The sequence below is a fragment of the Melopsittacus undulatus genome, chromosome 5 (assembly GCF_012275295.1).
Source record: "Melopsittacus undulatus isolate bMelUnd1 chromosome 5, bMelUnd1.mat.Z, whole genome shotgun sequence".
Classification (NCBI taxonomy): domain Eukaryota; kingdom Metazoa; phylum Chordata; class Aves; order Psittaciformes; family Psittaculidae; genus Melopsittacus; species Melopsittacus undulatus.
The window spans coordinates 27,927,827-27,946,659 of NC_047531.1; the positions used below are offsets into that span (position 1 = coordinate 27,927,827).

General features: G+C 38.2%; 1 protein-coding gene across 1 annotated transcript in view; it reads left to right on the forward strand.

Moving 5' to 3' along the window:
* The window catches only part of COG5 (component of oligomeric golgi complex 5), a 193,023-nt gene that overhangs the window by 78,782 nt on the left and 95,408 nt on the right, over nt 1-18,833 (forward strand). The gene's annotated exons all lie outside the window — the stretch shown is intronic.

Below are 18,833 nucleotides of genomic sequence, written 5' to 3' on the forward strand. Positions count from 1 at the left end.
GCATAATTACATTCATCCATATTAAATGTAATTATCTAAATTTTTAATAATCTGGCTATGTCTGTTATTTAACTATTTGTAGTATCATTAGTGCTATCTTCTTGCCTTTTTTAAGACTTATGCTCTTTTGCCTATACTTTTTTTGTATTCTGTAAAAAAATGTATTTTAAATCCCCATTACTACAGTGAGAGCAAAAATCTAGTACAAGTTCCTATCAAATTTTGGTTTTAAATTAAAGAACAAAGAGGATTAGAACAAGAGATTTTTATGCTGTTTGTTACCAGTGGTTAAGCTTACCTGTAAGTCAATATAGCAACTATTTGTACTACTGATAGTTGACATGAAAATAGAACATAGGCAGAATGGAGAATTTCTTCATTAAATTAACTTGTTAGATAATTGGGGATTAAAATTATTAGTGTCTCAAACTTTTGTTTAGACCTTTGATTTCAAGTAATTTTCTCTAATAAGAAGTCATGTGGTAAATACCTTTGAATATTTACTGATAGCAAAATAGTAGGAAAAAATAGCATCCCGTTTTTTTACTAAATTACTAGTCAAATGTTGAAAGTCCTGGCTATTTGAGTATGTTACCAAGCTTGTTACAAGCTATGAAGCATATGAAATGTTAAATAAAGACTGGACAAAGACAGGGCCTAAGAAAAAGAAAATGTACATTTATTTTAAATGTGGCAGAAGCCTTCATCTGTGTGTACTCCTTCTAGTTTTTCATGTCAGATTTGACCTTCTCTGATAATTTTCTCTTCATATTAAGTACTAAAATGGATCTGACAAGGAAACCCTGGGGAAATCAATCCCACTCCACTTGAAAAATAGACAGATTTATTAGGTGTTCCAGGCTGTATCCAGGTAATCAAGAGATTATTAAAGTATATGCCTGTTGTGCTTTAGCCAGGGGCCTGTTTCCAGCAAATGGAAGATTGTTTGGAAGAACGTTATCAGTGCTTAGTCAGAAGTGGGGATGTTTTCATGACGGGGTGTTGGGATATGCTTCACAGGTTTGTTGTTGGATATGATTCGTGGATTTAATGTTGGAAAAATAGTGTGCTTTAGAAAATATGCATGCAGGTATTACCGAGAAATGTAGAATTTGAAATATGACTATGAGATAGTATGTCTTTGATTGTTAATATTGTAGCTGTGTGTTTTTTGACAAGCTGATTTACATTTATACCTTCCAAACTCTGAAATTGCTCGTAAGAGGACATGGTATTCTTCTGTGTTTTGTACCAGAGAATTCCTCATATGGGCTGTTTTCCTGCTAGTATCTGCTCTGGTAGCTAATTATGTTCCTTTGTGATCAGTGTATGTGTATTTATCCACGTAGTTCTTCAGTTCCTTAGTATTTATATTTGCAATTACATTTTTAGTTTTCACATTAGTTTTGATCTGCTATGTAAATAATACATGAGATCAGTTGTGTACATAACAGTATTTCATCTAGCACTTTTCAGCAACGACTTAAGAAGAAAATTAGTATGTCCCCATTTGAGAGTATTTCAGTGTCCACTTAGAAGAGAAGCAGGAAATGGAAATATGTAAAAAACCTAAAACTTTTAAGCAGAAGTCATTAGAAGTTGGTGAGTGCCGCCTTTAGAATTCAGCTAAAAGTTCTCTGACAAAAAGCACAGAGCTAAGAAGTTTAAAATGCCCCTTTCAAAATTTTGATATATCTCCTTTGTTTATATAAGAAACTATTTTTATAGTTTTGATTATTTATTTAATGATGTGTAAGTCATGTGCTAGTAATCTGTGCTCAGGTTCTCTCAAACAATAGCCAGTAGAACATGAAAGCAGATACTTAGAATCATAGAATAGTTAGGGTTGGAAAGGACCTTAAGATCATCCAGTTCCAACCCCCCTGCCATGGGCAGGGACACCTCACACTAAACCATATCACCCAAGGCTCAGTCCAACCTGGCCTTGAACACTGCCAGGGATGGAGCATTCACAACTTCCCTGGGCAACCCATTCCAGTACCTCACCACCCTTACAGTAAAGAACTTCTTCCTTATATCCAATCTAAACTTCCTCTGTTTAAGTTTTAACCCTTTACTCTTTGTCCTATCATCACAGTCTCTAATGAGTGGTCCCTTCCCAGCATCCCTATAGCTCCCCTTCAGATACTGGAAGGTATCTCTTCTCTGCCTAACCTGTAGCTGTGCCTGGGATTGCTCCAACCCAGGTGTAGGACCTTGCACTTGGCATGGTTAAACTTCATGAGGTTGGCATCAGCCCACCTCACAAGTGTGTCAAGGTCCCTCTGGATGGCATTCCTTCCCTCCAGAGTATCAACTGAACCACACAGCTTGGTGTCATTGGCAAACTTACTGAGGGCACACTCAATTCCATTGTCCATGTCAGCGAAAAAGATGTTGAACAAGACCAGTCCCAACACAGATCTCTGAGGGACACCACTCGTTACTGGTCTCCAGCTGGACACTGAGCCATTGACCACAACTCTTTGCGTGCAGCCATCCAGCCAGTTCTTTATCCACCGAGTGGTCCACCTATCAAATTGATGTCTCTCCAATTTAAAGACAAGGATGTCATGTGAGACAGTGTTGAACGCTTTGCACAAGTCCAGGTAGATGACGTCAACTGCTCTGCCCCTGTCCATCAATTCTGTATCCCCATCATAGAAGGCCACCAAATTGGTCAGGCAGGATTTCCCCTTAGTGAAGCCATACTGGCTGTCACCAAGCACCTTGTTATTTTTCATGTGCCTTAGCATGCCTTCGACGAGAATCTGCTCCCAGATTTTGCTGGGCACAGAGGTGAGACTGACTGGTCTGTAATTTCCTGGGTCATCCATTTTCCTCTTCTTGAAAATGGGGGTTATATTTCCCTTTTTCTGGTTGTCAGGAACTCCATCTTGACAGCCATGATTTTTCAGATATGATGGACAGTGGCTTATGAATTTCATTCGCCAGCTCCTTCAGGACCCGCGGATGGATTTCATCAGGTCCCACGGACTTGTGTACATTCAGGTTCTTAAGATGGCCTCAAACCAGATCCTCTCCTACAGTGGGCCCAAGGTCTTCATTCTCACAGTCCCTGTGTCTGCCTTCCAAGACTTGGGTGGTGTGGTCAGAGCCTTTGCCAGTGAAGACTGAGACAAAGAAGTCATGGAGAAGCTCAGCCTTCTCCAAATCCAGGGTAGCCAGTTCTCCTGATAGCTTCTGGAGGGGGCCCACATTGTCCCCAGTCTGTTTTTTATTTGCAATGCACCTATAGAATCCTTTGCTGTTATCTTTCACATCCCTAGCCAAGTTTAATTCTAACTGGGCCTTAGCTTTCCTAACCTGGTTCCTAGCTTCCCGGACAACATCCCTGTATTCATCCCAGGCCACCTGTCCTTGCTTCCATCTTTTATAATCCTCTTTTCTCCTTTGAATTTCCCTCAGCAGCTCCTTATCCATCCAAGGAGGTCTCCTGGCCCTCCTGCTGCACTTCCTTCTACTTGGGATGCAACACTCCTGAGCTTGCAACAGTCTTGGCCCCCTTGCCCTCTAGGGCTATATCCCATGGAACCTTACTAAGCAGGTTCCTGAAGAGCCCAAAGTCTGCTCTCTTGAAGTCCAGGGCTGTGAGCTTGCTGCACACTCTTCTCACTGTCCTGAGGATCTTGAACTCGACCATTGCATGATCCCTACAACCAAGGCTGCTCTGGAGCATCACATTTCCAACGAGCCCTTCCCTGTTGGTGAGCACGAGGTCAAGCAGGGCACCTCTCCTCGTCGGCTCCTCTTACTTGCAGGAGGAAGTTGTCTTCCACACAATCGACGAACCTCCAGGATTGCTTGTGCCCTGCCCATTGTGCACCCTCCCCTCACCAGACCAGTGCAGGCACTCTCTACACTCCGAGCTCTGCGCTGCAGCCTCCCCTCTCATCTGCTCTGTCTGGGTGCCTACGCTGGCCGCTTGCCGGGGCAGCCAGGGCAGAGCTCCCAGACCGAGCCCTGGTCATCAGGCGAGTGCTCACCACCCGGCGCAAACTGCCTCGACCCGCCCTGTTCGCCGCGCTCCCTGGGCAGGTTTTTACCCACTCGGGGCTGGTTCCGCTCCTCCTGGCTCCCTCCCTGTGAGTCCCTGCTCGCCTGAGCTGAGCTGTCGGCTCCTGGGCAAGTCCTGTCGGGGACTCGAGGCTCCCTCGGTGGCTTTTGGCACTCTGAGCTGAGGCTCCTGGACGCTGAGCTCCCCCCGCTCCGGTGTTGAAGGCGCCCTCTCTCGAGCTGCTCTCATCTCAGCAATCCTTACTTACCTCTATGTGACACATTGTATTTTTCTCTGCATTGCTTTTTTTTTTTTTAATGCACGTCACTCATTGTAGTATTTGTATTTCTCAGTAGAAATCACATCTCTCTTTCCTTCTTCCTTTGGAAGCGTGTCATTGGCCATCAACTACTTCAGAAGTGAAGGCTTCCACTGATGTACATGGTGGTATCTTTAAAACTGCTATCTGGGTATAAACTTGAAGTGTCTGTCAGCATATCTAAACAGGCTTTAATAGAGCTCCTAAACACGCTTGTCTTACTGATCCGTTTAGAAGGACTAAGCCCTCTTTGCTCTTGTTGACAAAATTAATACAAATAATAGCAAACCAGTGGCTACTGGGAGGTTCTTTATTGTCATGTATGCTTTTTCAGTCACTCCTGGTGTACATAGCATAGGCTGATGCTCTTTCTTGAGCTACAAAACACTATCAAGAAAATTGATTCATACTGCATAGTCCTGAACTTCTTGCTAGCTTTCCTTCAGTCTGTAAGTGGGTTAATGGCAGGCAGTACAGAAAGCAAGAGAGGCTGCTTTAAGAGAGATGCATCAAGAACTTTAATAAAGCCACCATTCTAAGATGAGAGACAGCAATGTTTTCTGCTTTAAAAAAAAGCAGTCTTCATTGTGCAACTGCCTGAAGCATCCCCAGCGTTTCTTTTGCTCATAGGATGAACCCTAGGCAGAGAAATCTAGATTTTCTCTTGACACCACTTCACCTCTTTATTCAACAGCAGTATATCTGCAGTATAAAGCAGATCTAAATAATAAGAAATTACTTGGAACAAGAAAAATGTATTAAGATTACCATAGTTCCATTCCAGATAGAACAGTTCTGACAGAGACTGTTGTGGCTGATTTACTTACAAAGAAAACCTCTGCAGCTTAGCTCATGCTTCAATCCCTTTCTGCTATGCATTGTCACGCTTAGTATGGAACTTTGGGATACCCAAACTTAGTTTAATCAGGTAGTGGTAAGGTTGGTAGCACTGGGAGCCAGGTCTTGTGTGTGCATAAAAAAGCTGCATACCCATCTCCTCTATCTTTACTCCTCTGAAGAGGTAGCCCTGTTCTGTGCTAGGTTCACTGCTTTAGCAACAGTTACAGGTCTCCTCTGCATAAGAAGGATGGATTTTTGCATGTATGTACTCACATGTGTGAAATGGGTTAGGAAGCTGTGCTCTTAGTTTTGACTTTACTGTAACAGACTTCAGTAATTAGTTAGGATATAGGTGGTGAAGGCAATGGTATCATGAAAGATTGATTAAATTATAAAATATAAAATATCCATTTAGGTCAAACAAGGCATGGTGTCAAGATGACAATATTCCTCAGATTTCCTTGGGTTTGCACCTTAAACACAGTTTAACCACAGTTTTCTTTGTCTCTTTGGGGTAATCTATAGATGTCTCACTACTTTTTATAAGGAAGGTTTTTGGGTAAATTATGTGATGTTTGTTGCCCAGTTTCCCTTATTTAAGGTGTGAGCAAATTACTTTTCCTGCATAGCATGGATCTGGAGAGGGTTAAATTCACTGGTAAGTCACTGAAATTGTTCTGCTGATCATGTAGTGAAATTTCCTGATTGTGTTAGAGAAAGCAAGAACAGGTGTAAGTTTAATGACTACCGTTTGTTCAAAAGAGTGTTAAATTGTGTCTGCAGGTTTTTTTTAATACAGAGCTCTTTTTTTATTTATTTACTAATTATAGCCTCATGGAATAAAGAAGAGGAAAAAAAAAACCCAACCAACTAACAAAAATAAATCCTAAACTGGGTAAACAGTACAATGTGAACAAAAATGTCTGAATTTATTTCAGTGTAACATCTTTATACTGTTGACTCTTTGAGCATATTTAGGGGGCATTTTGAATTTTCATATTACAACTCATGGAGTTGAATTTGTTGTGTGTATTGTTCTGGTTTGCATTCTTTTTCATAGTGAGCTTTTCCTCTAAGTTGTTGTCTCTGGAACAAGTACATTTTTTTTTGTATTAAAAAATCACTAACTAGATGTATGTGCGTAATTGTTATTGACTAACACTTCTTAGTGCCTGAGAAAAGTGATGGGAGGATGAAGTATCTGCATAATTAACTAGTTGTCTGGAGGTGATTACCCAGGAGTTACCTTATTTATCTCAGTTCAGGGTTCCTTAAACTGGGTGCTTGTGTAGTATATCTTGCAATATTATGACAAAATTGGCAGAATTAATCTGAAATCTTTCATAGAAAAGCATTTAATATCATCTTAAAGATCCCTAACAATAGATCTTTGTTATCCCCAAGGGATTGAAGGGGAAAATATGCACATAATTGACCATTTTTCCAATTATCAAGACATTGCGTGATTCATTTCATTTCAGGATCCTCTGAGCTGAGTGCTTATGTAGTAAAACATGCAGTGTTACAGCAAGTTTGGTGAAATTAATCTTAAATCCTTGACAGGGAAATGTTTAATCTAATGTTAAGGATCTTAATAGTATCCTGTGACAGCATTTTCTGGTTGTGCAAATGCACTTGCAGGTGTTTGAGATATCCACGTAGTAGAAATGGCTGGCATTGGGCTCTGGTTTTCACATTTTTTAACGAAACTTGCAAAAACGTGATAATGTTCTATTCTTAAGTTACTTCTAATTATTACTGACAGAGGCATGGGTGGCTCTTGCAGCACTACTGTCTGGGCAAGGTACTCTAATCTTGAGTTTCTCATTTTCTATCTTGCATACTTTAGGAAGAGTATATCTTTCACTGAAACGCCATTTTTTTTCTAGATGAGTTTATGGTGTTTTAACACTTTGATTTATATCACAGTATGCCTGCTAGTTTTGTGTCATCTTCAGATTTGAATGCTTTATAGTAAAATGGGTTGTGTTGTATGAATGTGCTTTCTAAAGTTGCTGGCGCCGTGGAGAAGTACTTGACTGCAGAAGGAAGTCTAATGTCATAGGAGAATGTCAATTTTTGTGCCTCACAGTTGGGTAGTGGGCCTCTTACTGTTTATATTTAGTTCATCTAGCTTGGGCTGTGTTATGCTGGCCACACTGATGTACTGTCCTAGTCAAAAGAATTTAACTTCTGGATGTTTAGGCCTACATTTTGCTGCTTCTACATATTGTTGTATTTTGTTATGCCCTTTAAATAATATGAGCCCTTATGTACTTCAGGATGTCCATGGAGCCAATTGCCATTATGTAGGTGTGCATAACTCAGTATATATGCATGATAACAAAATTATAATTGTAATAGCAAATAAAGTAGGAAAACATGAGAAAAGAACCCCTCCAGTTTGGCACAAAACCAGTCAGCTTTTTATCCACATACTGTTTGTTACGCTTATAAAATGTCTGGAAAACCTAGACTTGAAATGCTACCCAGAGTATACAGTTACTTTTTTTTTAACTTAAAGAGTAGTCATTGCTTTTTTCTTTTTCTTATTTTTCTTTTATTTTTTTTTCCCTGACATTTATTTCTACTTTGAAAGCTAGAATTTGGAATTTTAACCTCATCACTGTCAAAAATTTAACCAGTATAGTACACTTTAGGCAGTAGATGTTATGTTTCCTTATTATTCCACAATCTTGATTCCCAGGAGGAGATCATGATGGAAACTAGACTGAGACAGCTATTTCATAATGAAGTGATTGACTACAATATGATATAGAAATGGAAGGCATTTTTGATTATTCAGTTTGAAGTCAATTACTTGAGTCTAGTGTAAGAAAACTGAAGTATTATCCACAAAAAAGGAAAATTTGAACCTGCTTGCTACTTTTGGCATAGGGTGAGGGTGGTAGCTATAGTTATCTCTAAATCATCTAGTTTTGCTTAGTGAAGTCAAAGGATGAGATCCAAAGCTTTGTATTTAAATTCACAGTAGCCACCCATTTTACTGCTTTTTTGTAATTCTAATGTAGGTGGAGAAGACCTGTTTCAAAATGTTATAGATGTCATATTTGCTTTTGTTGCAAAATATTTGAGTCTGTTTAATTAAAATCCTACTAGTTGATACTGCTTCCTTTTCTCTTTTATAATAGCTCTATATGCATATAGAGAATTTTTTATGTGTATATGTCTTTATAAGTTTTACTCTATCCTAACCTTTAAGTTTCTTTGTGACAGAAACATACTCATGTTGCATTATTCAGTTTTATTTTTCATCTTCAATATTATGGTTATGGTTTTCGTGATCTTGTTAACTTGCTAAATCAGATTCCTTCATCTGGCCATCTGGTGCATGGCATTACTGAAAGAGTTTTTGATAAATCTAAATTACTTTTTCCTTGAACTATTCTATTAAGATGTGGTATAGCAAAATACTGTTCACCTAACACCCGAAAAATATCTTCCAAGTACGTGTTGCTTATATCCTGCATCTGAATGGTAAATTTCACAGGGATTAACCAAACCTTATGAAGTTTTCCCTTTACTATCCTGGTCTAAAAAGAGGTCCTTTTACCTTAAAGTATCATCTAACAGAACTGAAGTGTTAACCATGCTTAAGTAATTCAGAATCGCCAAGCTAAACAGTCAAGCATGAGTTTATACCTCTGAACTGTGGATTAAAATAAACCACAGATTTCTCTGCAACATAATCGTCTGATACTGATATAACCTAGAATATCCTTTCAGTTTCCATAGGAACAGATGATAGAATGTTTTGAATCTTGGAATAGCTAAAATGAATGTCTGGTTTCAACATAGTTCACTTTTATTTTGCAGCTTTCAACCTCTCCATGTAAGTGCTACAAGTGTGCATAAAAAAAGAAAGGTGGAATATTGGCATAACACATATTAAAATGTTTTTAGTAGCAGTAGTAACAACAATAATAAAATTAAAGTACATTGACATGTTTCTGTGCATAATTCTTCAGGTGTTAGCTCTGTGTTTTATTATAGAGGTGCAAAAAGTATTTCCAAATCTGTAGGAAAAGAGAAATCATTACTTATTCCTGTGTTAATGCCTCTTTAAACATTTTACAACAACATAAAAAATCTGTCTTGTAGCCATCTCTAAATTTCATCTCCAGCTATTGCTTCATCTCACTGTGTGGCACAGTATGGGTATATTTTCTCATTGGAACCATTTGTACAACGCAAGAAAATTTCATGTAGTCAGAAAGAAAAGACAGCAGAACTTTAGTGGAATATAAAGTGTGTTATATAGGTGACTATGGCCGAAGGTGCTAATCTAGGAACAGGCAAAGAAACTTGCTTGCTGTAGCAGCACTTGTTTTATTAGATGTTTGGCATCTCTTTCTTAACAGGTCATGTTGCTGAGAAGATAAGCTTTGAGTGTAAAAACATTAACAAGATTTAAAATATACCTCTGTTTGAGATGAATGGATATGTAACTTCAATATTCATGTAGTAGGAAAACATGGAGACCTTGTTAAAAAAGCAGTAAGAATCTAAGTGCCTGTAACCTGAAGCATAATGAATACAGATAGGAATGATAGTGTGTGACTGACTGTTCAGTACTTGGGCTCTTTTTATCTGTTATAACTCCAGCATTTAAGATACTTGATCTTTAAAACATTTTGTTTGTGGAAATCAGGATGGTACTGAAAGTGCAAAAGAGAAAAGGCAAAAACTAAAATGGAGCAAAACAAGGAAGAAGTAGCAAATTAACTTGTGATAGTGTCACTTTACAGTGAAACATGGTGTTGGTCTGTGGAGCTGCACTGTGCTCATGTAGTTCAAATAGTAACTTTTTCAAATATCTGTATTCCAAGATTATTTTCAGCTACTATTAATATATGAGAGCTGTAGTTATTGAAACATACGGACAAGTTTAATAGCAACATTTTGAAAATAGGAGTTTCAAATTAAAGTAATATCTAGGGCTTTCCTGCTCAGTATTAGAATATAGTATACTGTTGTAAAGGTGCAGAGGATGCTGTGTCATGTTAGTTTCTGAATAGCGATTGTCTTTTATTAATGGTTCTGGTTTACATCTTTGCAGCATATTTTAGGAAATTCCTCACAAGCTGTGTAGTAGGTGGTTTAGTCAGGTATTGGCAAACCTCACTCCACAGGTGGGTGAATACAGGGAAGGTTTGGATGACAAGAAGTAAGCAGGAAGGTTCTTAACAAAATATTGGAATTTGCAAGTTTCTATGCTTTAAAAATTAGGCAACAGTGGCCCCCTTTAACAGGCCTTTTTCATAAAATGCTTTTTCCTCCGCCATATGAAAATAACATTTTTTAAAATGCAGTGTCCTCACCTGCATTTGACTTCATATCCACTTCTGATAAACTTCTGCAATATTCAGGGTCAGATTTAGTCCTTACAAAGTTGAAGGTTTATTATGAACCAGATACTGAAGTTATGAAGTGTCTATTAGTAAAACAAAATGAATAAAATTATTTCCTCTTTGTGAGGAGGTGGTATTGGGAGATACTTTGTCACAATATATTAGGGACTATGATTCAGGTTATGGTTTCAACGTAACCTTCAAATCTAATTAGGCTCAGGTTAGAGAACATTTTTTTCCTATCCTTTGGATTTAATTTTTTTTTCTCTTCAAATCACATGAAAGGAGAGAACTGAGAAATGAGACATCCACTGTTTCCCACATTTGAATTTTCTGACTACCTCCACTGAGGTGATGGCAATGACAGCAGCTTCTATCACAGTACCTAGGCATGTATGTGTTCAGGATTAGAGTACAGTGCCAATCCTATCTTTCTTCATCCTTCATCAGGGTACCATTATACTTCCATTTCCATAGGCCTCAGAATGCCTTTAGAAGCATCCAGATCAAGAAGTCCCCTCACATTGTTCATTTTGCTGTCATACCTCTATTGATTTCCAAACTGTGACTCAAGCTGAACCCACCACATGCCTTCTGAGAGCCCTGTATTTGTGTCTGGAATGCTCCTGTGGATCACCCATGGCTCAGGTGAGCACAGCAGAACTGGGAACTGCCACCTCCTTTGCTATTAGTGTCCCCTGCACCCTGCTGGAAGAGGTGTTGGCTCAGGGGTTTGGGTGGCTGGGCCAAGAGGATGATGTTTCTTGCTGATCATCTGTTAGGGCTCTTGGCTGTTAATTGTATGTCTGCTGGACGTGTGTTTCACAGAGTAGTTTTTGCCAGGCTGCAAAGTAGATAGCCCCAGTGAGATGTTGTCAGTAGCAAATGAAGCGTGAAACAGTCTTCCCTTTTCCCTTGCCTCGGTGGCAGGTAGTACAACATGGTGCAAGGAATTCATAATTAGTTGATGTGTGGCATAGGCTAAAAAGCACTGACTTTAAGCAAATATTGAAAATAGCAGAAAGCAGAAGAAAGCGTTTTGAAGAAAAACCTCTTTGGATAGACACATGCATATTTAATTGGTCTTCAATAATTCATGTAGTATTAATGTGATGTGTACGGTAATACAAGTGTTTAGTAATGGTTTTGGCTGAAATTCTAATACCTAATGGGGGATTGTTGCCTATTTTAATATCTTAAAATTCCTTGGCAAAAGGTAGAATTAAGTAAACAATAACATCACTAGTTATGTGCTGTACATACTTAGAACTGAAAACAGTTTAATCTTTAAAGTCATTAAGCTTTTACTAGCTGAAATCTGTGTCTGATTTTCCACAAATATTTTTGTGCCATGACCTCTTTCTCTGCCTTTCCCAGAGAATCCATCGCTACCTAAACTGTCATTTTCTCTTGTACTGTTTTTCTTCTGAGAAGGTGCTGCTTTATGTTTGCTAGTCTGAATTTTAAAGAAAACAAGATGCTACAACAAATAGCATAAAATGAAGCCAAAGACAACACAAAAGGGAGACATTGACTTTGCTGCTCAATTTTCTAGATTTCATAACAGTTTATACATTTCTGGTATTTTATTAAACTGATTAAATTAAATTTGTATCTTACCTTTCTAACTTGAACCAGTTTTATAATATGATAAAAGTCCTCATGTTTTCATTAAATGGACTTTAGATAATTTTGGTAGCAACCCTTTTACGAGCTCTTTAACAAAGAGTGGTATTTCTTTATGTACAATGCAGTGAAGATTGTTTGTGCAATTACTTGAATAATTGGTAACTTAAATCCTGAGGTAAGTCCAGCATTTCTGTTGAGTAAGCACATTGGAACTTTAGAAGAAAGGAAAGTGTAGTAATTTTTGAAGACATCTCATGCCAGAGATCCAAAAGTGAAGATTTTTGCAGGTCCACCCAATTAATTTTCAGAGATGTAGCTTTTCCTGTAATATGGTGTACTTTCCAGGGTGAAAGACTTAGTAACACAGCGGGGAGTGGTGAATTCCTTGGTGAATGCTGTTGGGAGAACAGGACTACTTGGGAAGTACCTGAGCACACGTTTTAGAGCATCTCTACAGTGTAATACAGATATAGCACCAAAGATGGCCATGATTGTGTTTTGTTTAATCTAGCCAGAATTACTTTATGCCAAAATACACGACTTGTACTCTGGTTGCTGAACCATGCTGGATCATGTGGTACTGTTGCTGCCCCTGGTAGTCTTAAGGAATGTAAGCATGGAAGCCCACACTGAAAGCTAGATTGGCAGTGTGCTTGTATTTTCATTCTGCTCTTTTTGATTGTACAGCATGCAGTCAAAAAAAACCTGTAATAATGGCTATTGGGTACTGATTTGTATATGTTCTCCAGAGCTCAGATGGTGCTTATTTTTGTGCAACTCTTCCCTTTCAGGAGTGGAGAAGAAGGGAAGCTGGGAGCTGAACTGCTCTCAGTCTTTCTCCCTCCCTTCTCCAGCACTGTATGTGAGCAAAGCTAAAATGTATATGCATTTGGAGAGGAACGTGTGCTGGAGTAGGAGGTACCAGTGAGGAGGGTGGGAGTGCACCATATGTTCTCCTGCACTGCAGGTTTTACTTTCCCTGGAGACTTACTCTGAAATCCTTTTGATTCCTGATCCAAAAAAAAATGTAGTTGTCTTGCAGTACTTGGTCAGTATTGTAGAAGAATTGGCTGTTACTGCTTAGTGCTGCTATCCTTGCAGTTATGGATATGTAAGCTTCAACTTTCTTGCAGAAAGCTTAAGTCACCTGGTTCTTTGTTATTGATGGTAGATGAAGGATTTTCCTGAATTCAGATCTAGCTTAGTATTTATTTATTATTATTATTAGTATTGTCTTTTTGGGTACTGCATGCTGGAAACAATATTCCTGAAGCACATATGTATCTCCCAGTAAAAATTTTTGGTATGACATTAATGTTACTCAGGTGCTTTCTGCTGCAGATTTTTTTTACTGCCTATGGAGATGTTAATGTACGAGGCCTTCTTCATTCTTTCTTCTTGACTCTTGTTTTATCCTCTTTTAAAATGCCAATTGGAAATCTGGGTTTCAAAGTCTTCTGCAGATAAGTACAAGCAACCTTTCCACATGCTGAAGACTTTTTCATTTGCTGTGTTGCTATAGGCCATTCCTCTATACATCTGGAAAATTCACTCCCCTTTATTTAGCATCAGTACTTGCACCACACCTTAACCTACCTCGTGATCAAGGATATTTTTTTCTTTAATACCAAATAGCATGCTTCTTGGAGATCTTCACACAGCGTTCTCATATACGGTGCAGTGGGAAAGCATCACTGTGTCAAGTTTATGTTGCTTCAGTGCAGGGTATAAAGAAATAAATAAATGAGTTCGTAGTAAAATAAATGAGTTCATCGATGTCTACAGTTAGCTAAGAAACCTTGTGCTTATGTGCTCTGACCTGTGGAGGGCTGGACACATACTTAAATTCATTAGGTGGTGAATGCTGTAAAGAAGAATAACTATTGTGAGCTGCAAATTACATTCTAAAGCAACGAATTTTATAACTAGTTAACTTTTATTGCACTGACCAGTCTTGAATTTTAAAAGAAACTATAGCCATGTAAATAAAGTAATCTTTGCTCTCTGGTGGTTGACATAGCAAATCTGCTGCAAAAATAAAGTGGATTGAAATAATGCTCTGGCCTGTGAACATCTGAAAGTCGATCTCATGCATATTACTTTAAAATGCAGATCAGGTCTATATTTATACTTTATGTTCTCTACTCAGTTTGGAAATCTTGCCATTTTATAGAACATCTTTGGGATTTTCTTTTCAGAGAAGGTAACTTTTAGCATAGCTTTTACTTCTGTTCAGAGGGCTTTTTTTCCCCTAGTTCTGAAACAAGTGGTAAAAACTTTTAAACAACTATAGGTAGTTGGCTTTAAATAGAAATTAGACCTTAGATTAGTACTTCAGTCTATATCTGAAGTCTGTCTCCCTATGCAGGAAGTACCTCATAGGTTGTGCCTTGATAGTTGCACATGGAGGAAGGAACTTAATCCTACATCTTGATAAATAACTGTAGCTACATGTAATTTCTCCTGCACACTAAACTCTTCCTATGAAGACTATTTCCATTGCATTTGTATACAGTTATTATAGGCAAATGACTAATTTTTTTTTTTTCCCCCTTAAAAATTATTTTAGTAAATACAGTGTGCCCCAGGTAAAAGTACTGAATGTTCTAAAACTCCATCATGTTTTTCACACATAATACTATTAAGTATTCCAGTTTCTGTAAGGGTCATTTACGTCTTTGTTTTCTGTAATACATTGTGGCCTTATTTGTATTTCATGGTTGTTAAGTTCACAGTTTATGTGTCATTCAAATAAGGGAAAATACTAGAGGGATAACAGCTGAATTTTAATAATGGATGTGGAATTGAATTGAAATGGCAGTAGTTTTCCTAAAGCCATTTTAGTTAAGAATCTCTGTCAGCAATTCTTTTGAATCTTATGTACGTATGGAAGTTTTTTACCTTATTCAGATGAGATCTGGCAAAGCTAATTTCTGTTTTGGTTTAGAATTCAGAATCCATTTTCCATTTTCCTTTCATCTTGTAGGCTTTTATCTTAAAGTTGGTGGAATTTTGCACAAATCATGCGTAGGGATGTTGAACAGTACCAGAGTTAGGACAGAGAGTGGGAAACACGGGTGTCCAAGTGTCACACAGTTTTGAACTGGATCATATAAATACTCTTTGAGTAGGTTATCCTACCTCGTTCTTTATGTCCATATCAATCTAGGCCTTTGGCTTACTTAAGAGAAAGTCACTTAATATCAGTCTTGCTTCAAGTCGAAACATACTACATCTCCCATTCAAAGGTACATTACTCTGCTGCAGAAACAAATTACTTTGGTTTGGCATGAGTTGTTTCTGACAAAGCCATCTTGGCTATTATTAAGCACCAGATTAAAATTTCCTTGTGCGTATCAAAGGTTAATTTAACTGTGCAGTCAAATGTAAATAAATTATTTGTATGAATAACACTATATAATATTACAGGGCTGTTTAATGGTCCAGTTTTGAAGAATAGAAATGTAATGAATGAGTTGCTAATTTCAGAATACCTCCAGTGTTAATGACTTAGTTATATGAGAGCTTTAAACTGTCTTGTTTGGATTTCAACTCAAGTTTCTGGGAATTTGCTCAAGTAGGCTGGTAATTAAGGTACTTTCTGGACGTAATTAGTGGAGCATACTGCAATTAATGAACTTCCAATCACTAAATGTAAAATGTGTTCTTGAAGTACTACAACTTGGATAATGAAAACATTTACAACCTTTGTCATTCATGGAGAACAATAGTACTCCTTAATATAATTTGCAATGAATCAGTGAGCTCTCATCTTCATCAGCCCCCGCTGCTGACAGTTATTTTAAGATCAGAATTAATACTTATGAACACACAGCTCCTGTAAACCAGATGAAGAAAACAAAATTTTGGTAATGCGGAAGGGCATTTCCTAAGGTTGGTTATACATCGGCTGTTCAATGTATAGCAGGATTCTTCTGTCATAATGTGTTTATAAAGCCTGGTTTGCTTGCTTAGCTAGAAAGTGTATTATTCTATTCATTATAGTCTTTTACTTCTGGAAGTAGCTGGACACATCCAGTTAAGTGGAAACAGACATTTTTCTGGGCTACTGTAGTTGGTTCTCTGACAGCCAAATGGGATGATAGAATGGAAGTGTCATCATCTGTTCTGAAACTTTTTCAAAGATTTGCCTAGTTTCTGACAGGTTCTGACAGTTTTGACCAGCTGTTAAATTAGATGTGGAAGTGTGGGCATTCACAAAGAGCTTCATGTTACCTCATGGGATGTAGCCATGATTCGTTATAGCTTTTCTGGTTTTGTTTTCTGGAAGTCACTGCTTGGAAGGCTGGAAAACTTGGATTGGGTGGGCAGCTGCTAGGTGACAATTTACATCTTTTCAGGTGGTTTGTGCCCTGAATTGTTCAAGTCACATTTTCTTTTTCCTTTTTTTTTTTTTCCTGTCTAATCACACAGGTCAAAATCTGTGAACGAATCCTTGTCCATAGGCCCTACAAAAATTGGGGTGGGCAACATCTTTCTAGTCCATTTCTTGAGCTCATGGTAGTAAAATTTATCTCTACTTATAGCTGTGACTCTGTTAGCCTATTTTAGAAAACTGATCTGCTAATTTAGACTTTGTATTTTTAAAAAGTCTGTCTATTCCTACGTAATTTGTGCATGTTACATGGAGAAATGTGCTAGAAATAATGAAGGTTAAAGTTTTTTACCAGTGATTATCTGAAGGTACAATAAGCAGCAACACATTCTTGACAGTGCCATGAGGAGCTTTGGTTGATTATTTCTACAGTTAGCTTTAAAAATAAAGTACACTTGGTCATAACAGTAATTTGCTGTGACTCTGATTTCTCGCTAATGCTAGAGAACTTCAAAAATGCAAAATGAGAATAACAAAAATCGCATTACCATTATTTTTGTTACAAACTTTAGAAGAATAATTGTTAACTGCTAGTAATGTCTTCACTCATGAAAATATTAGACTACATATGTTGCTGCATTTAGGAGCAAGGACATGCCAATATGTGTTTTGTCTCTTGAAAACAGCGAAGCACTGAAAAATCCAAATGGCGTTACTGTGGTAAGGTGTTCACATGGAAGTATTCTTGTATATTCTGCAATTTACTTTTTTACAAGGAGATCTTCCACAGCATTTCAGTGCTTGTTGCCTGTTTTACTAGCATTGATAATGACCTTTGGTTATAGCTTAAGTGAAGAGAGATTACAGTTTAACTGAGTAGTGCAGTAACTTTGTTACATTCTTCAAGGTTAGGAATTTAGTAGCAGTACTACTATTTAGTTCAGTAGGTTCCATTTCATAAGTAACCATCTTAACTGGTTATCAATAGATGCACCCCCAGTATCAATACAGGCTGGAGGATGCAGGGGTTGAGACCAGGACTTAGGACTTAGGGGTACTTGTGAATAAAAGATTGGATATAAGCCAGCAATGTGCACTTGCAGCCCAGAAGGCAAGTTATATCTTGGGCTGCATCCAAAGGAGCATGGCCAGCAGGTCAAGGGTGGTGATTCTGCCCCTCTACTTTGCTCTGGTGGGACACCACCTGCAGTACCACATCCAGCTCTGGAGTCTTCAGTACAGGAAAGGCATGGACCTGTTGGAAAAGGCCCAGGGGAGTGCCACAAAAATGATCAGAAGGATGGAACACACTGTAAGGAAAGGATGAGAGAGTTGGGGTTGTTCAGCCTCAGGAAAACTCCAGGGAGACTTTATTGTGGCCTTTCAGTTCTTAAAAGGGGCTTATAAGAAAGATGAGCCTTTTGCAATACGATGAGGGGTGATGGTTTTAAACCGAAAGAGGGGAGATTCAGACTGGATGTGAGGACAAAAGTTTTTACAATGAGGGTAGTCAAATCCTGGCACAGGGTGCCCAGGGAGGTGGTGGATGCACCATCCTTGGAGACATTGAAGACCACGCTGGATGTGGTTCTGGGCAACCTGATCTAGTTGAAAATGTCCCTGCTCATTGCAGGGGAGGTTGAACTAGATGACCTTTGCAGGTCCCTTACAACTCAATCTATTCTGTGATTCTGTAATGGGCACAGATAAACAGGGAAATTTTGAGTTGTCTGACAAGTATCTTGTGAGCAAATTTGTTCTCATAAAAATCAGCATTAAAAGGCACTTATTCATATATATAAAATACGTCTTCAGTTGCTGACTACTGCTAGTTGACCTCAGCTGTGTGAGCTTGTACATGACATAAGTGATGTCACACTGTTTATCCAAATGACATTGTTACAGGAAATAGCTATTATTAGCTCAAACATTTCCCTTTTAGGAATTCATTGGAACCTGATTCTGCCTTTGTGTTTATATTGGTACAAGTCCCTGAAAAGGTCATTCCTTTTTATTACAAAATCTTTTGCCTCTTTTTTTTTGCTTGATAAAGCAAGCAAACAACACTGGAACATAATTGTGCCCTCTGACTTACAGATGACTCAAACAAGTATTTATCCCCCAGGGAAGTTATATAAAGTCCCTGATGCAGATTTTTTGTGAAAGGTTTATCATATATCATGTATCATGTATCATATATCGTATTAGGTGTCAGAACAGTTCTACTAAGTTCAAAGGTGTTGAGGAATTATGAGAAAATTTCTGTAGGGCCAACCTAGGGTTCAGTTATCTTGAACCCAGCCATTTGGAGCTGTGAAG